The 3,889-nt window shown below is 46.6% G+C and overlaps 1 pseudogene; it reads left to right on the forward strand.

Moving 5' to 3' along the window:
- The first annotated feature begins 3,207 nt into the window (after positions 1-3,207).
- Positions 3,208-3,889, forward strand: LOC136500175 (BTB/POZ and MATH domain-containing protein 1-like; annotated as a pseudogene).

Below are 3,889 nucleotides of genomic sequence, written 5' to 3' on the forward strand. Positions count from 1 at the left end.
ACAAGTTGACACCCAAAATCTATCAAGGCGCTGCGTCGCCATCTTTTGGGCCGTTTGGGCCTTGTAACAAGGCGGGGCTCCTTAGGGATGTCAATAAGAGTGCTTGCACGCCCCTTAGGCTATATATTCAATAGCTGCCACCTACGTTAGGGTTTGGGGTTTTTGCTTTAGATTAATCTGTCTTTGAACAGTCGCCATTATCGGTTTGTGAAACCCCACGTTGAGATCTTAATCATACATTTGTAAATTGTCACTTCAATTGAGTTGCATTTTATCTTATTCTTGCTTGTGTTCTTCGATTCGTAGTAGGGATTAGCCTTCTTGGCGAGGTCAATCGGATTGTGACACGGTTGATAACCAGAGGAGACATGGTGCTAAGGTTGTAGGGTTCTAGTCTTTTGATCTAAAGCCAGATCGGTGTGTCACTTTTCGCCAAATCGATAGTTAACTTGAACCTGACGGGAGATCGAGAACCCCGTCCCCATCACTCAATAGTGTTCGAGTTGAATCGGGATACAAGAGTGCATCCTCGATTGTTATCGATGTACCCATAGGGAGCATAATAGTGGCCCGTCCAGAGTCTACTATTACAGCATCGCGTCCAGCGATTGTTAAAACATTTCCTTTATTCTTTGTAAGTGTTTAGAAATATTTGATTTCCCTGAGTATAGAGTTAGTGGTACCACTGTCCACTAGGCACATTTCCTCCTCCATCGGGTTGACTCTCGTACAATCTATATATAAATAGAGAACTAAAATGAAATTCTCAACAAATAAATATAGAATATTTACATCACATATAGATATTGAATGTGCTTAATACAAGGAAATATCAAATGTGCGAGATGACATAAAACAAAGGACAATAACTATTACAATGCATTGGTCATAATGAAAATTAGGAATCTCAAAAGATTAGAAGCCTATTAAGCACAGTCTCCAAACAGATTTTCAGAAGTGTTTTTGATGATCATGTTGTCTACGTCGTCTGTGTTGCCACCGGGTGGAGGAGGAGCCTTGGTGTTGCTTGGATCCGCTAGGGCAAAGTTAGAGCACCCTAGGGCTGCCTGTGCGTCGAAGTGTGCTTCAGACTGTTGTCCACCTTGGTTGGAGCGTCCTTGGTTGGAGCATCCTTGGTTGGCGCGTCCACGTCCCATAGAATTCAAGTACAAATCCACTAAGTGCTTTGGGGTGCGACATTTCTGAGTCGGGTGGTTGTAGCAACCACACTTTGCACAAGTGTTAGATTTGTCTTTGTTCGACTTAGAATTGTCCTTTCCCTTAGCACCACGAGGCTTACGGTGTCTCTTGCATGCCATGAGAGATTGCTATTATTAGTAGCACTCTTTCGTGTTTTCTTCTAAGTGGTTGCATGTACCTCTAGCAAAGGCTTGGCGCCAACAGGGCCTTGATTGGAATTCCAAATTAGGAGCTCATTGTGTCTTTCTGCCTAAAGCATTGTTTTAATCAGCTCAGAATAAACAGTGAAACCCCTCTGACGGTATTGTTGTTGAAGGATCATGTGTGCGGGAAGCATGGTAGACAGTGTCTTCTCAATTTTCTCCGCATCACTAGGTTCCTTTTCACAAAACTTCAGTTTGGCACTGAGTTTATGCACAGCATGGTTGAACTCTCCAACGGTTTTGAAATCTTGTATGCGGAGGTGGTTCCACTCATGGGTAGCCTCTGGTAGGAGGACTGCCTTCTGTTGTTCATACCGTTGTTGCAGAGCAAGCCAAAGCGCACGTGGGTCCTCCTCCATCTGATACTCAGCTTTGAGATATGGATGGATGTGGATCCTTATGATAAATAAGGCATTGTCCTTGAGATGTACAGCCAATGGAGCTACACCCTGTTGGGGAGCTTCGATTGCCTGATACATTCCGCGCAACGACAGACTCACTTTGAGATCCATCGCCCATGTAGGGAAGTTGTGTCCATCGAGAGCGAGTGCCTCAAACTCTCGGCTGGCCATTGTTCCTACATGTGTGTTGCCATAGACTTAATTAAAAATCAAAGGCATGGTTGTAATAATTAATTGCGAAATGCGAAGAATCAAGGTAAACTTGAATTAGATAAAGGGATTTTTCTCTACTTGTGGAACTAAGGAAGTCACCATGAAGGTGTAGATCTTGTTTAATTTAATTAATTGTTTCACATCAAGATGCATTCCTTGTATGTTGATAGTCAAATTGGAAGAGCACTTTGAGGAGTAAATCCCACAGTAGTATATGGTACTACCTTGTGTTTGTCAATTCGATAATAAACAAAGGTGACATTTTGCATAGTGAATCAAGTTCCAAAGGAGAGAGAGAAAATCAACCATAACATTTTGCATAGTACATATTATAGGGAATTGTAATGAGCAAAACACATTGAACATGTACGGAATTTATATTTACAATGCACGGTAAAGGGGGAATATTTACAATGCAAGGCTACATCAGGTGTCTAAAAACAGTAAGTAATTAGACTAACTAAACTGATGTAATAAAGCACTAAATAAAGTACTATGAGAGTATTAAAAACTGCAGAAAATGAAAAATGCAAGATAAAAATAGCCGCTCGCAGGCCTCAACCTAGGCCTAGGCCTGGGCCGGCCATCCAGCCCATGAGGGGGGTGGGGGCGCCATATAAAAGCCAGGCGGTTAGGACCCCCTCCACCAGAGGAGGAGCCGCCGCCTGGGAAGAAAAGGCGAAGAGGAATGACAAATGATCCAGTTATTTATTCCATTGATCGTAGGTGATATTTATACACAATGTGAGGGAGAGGTTATGGGGAGGAAGGGAGGAAACTCTCCCGTCAAGTTACCACGACGCACGTCCCATCGCTATGGGGAGTTTTCGGTTTGCATGTGGTCTTGCGGCGGGGGATCAACTTCCCACGTACAACTGTACGTAGGAGTTTGACGGAGAGGAATCCTAACGAGGCGGTTGAGATCACCCGTTGAAAGATATTTGTAACAATAATCACCGGAGGATGCACCTGGTGGACCATAAGTGTAGCTTGCTACCCCCATGCGACGACCAACAATGGCGACGACATCTCCATCGTGGCATTTACCAAATCCAAAAACGTCGTGAACACGGTCTTTCATGCCTTTTTGGTAGGAAGAGACGGGGCACCGTCATTGGCCCATACAAAATCTTCAAGCGAGGTATATATCTATTGGCAGCGATTTCACATGGATAGGGTGGCATCAGTTAATGAAGCGAAGCGACCTCGAGTTCGGTTGCTACGTCGTCGATGGCTGCGTGACATTCGTATGCGAAATCATAGATCTCAACGGCAATGACCGTATACCTGTGCCACCCTCAGACTTGGGGCACCATCTCGGCCACCTGCTGCACTCCACCGACGGCGGCGGCGGCGGCTCGGACGTCTCCTTCTCCGTCGGCAGCGAGACGTTCCGCACGCACCGGGCCATCCTCGCCGCCCGCTCGCCGGTGTTCAAGGCGCAGCTCTTGGGTTCCATGGCGGACGCCAAGATGGACCGCTTCACGCTGCACGGCGTCGAGCCGGCGGCTTTTCGAATCCTGCTGCGTTTCTTGTACACCGACGCACTGCCCACGGACAGAGAGCTCATCAAAGATCTCCAGGGCTCTTCGGCCACGCTCACGGACTTGCTCAAGCATATGCTTGCGGCGGCGGACATGTACCAGCTGGACAGGCTGAAGCTCATGTGTGCGCAGAAGTTATGGGAGAGTGTGTCGGCGGAGACCGTGGCGGAGATGTTGGGCTGCGCGGAGACGCACAACTGCCCGGAGCTGAAGATCGATTTCTTTGTGGTGGAGAAGAACTTCAAGCACGGTGTTGACGGAGGGATACTTGCGCCTCATGCAGGGCTTCCCGTCAGTTATCGAGGAGATCAGAGCAAGGCTAGTATAG

The sequence above is a fragment of the Miscanthus floridulus genome, chromosome 13 (genome assembly GCF_019320115.1).
Source record: "Miscanthus floridulus cultivar M001 chromosome 13, ASM1932011v1, whole genome shotgun sequence".
Taxonomy (NCBI): domain Eukaryota; kingdom Viridiplantae; phylum Streptophyta; class Magnoliopsida; order Poales; family Poaceae; genus Miscanthus; species Miscanthus floridulus.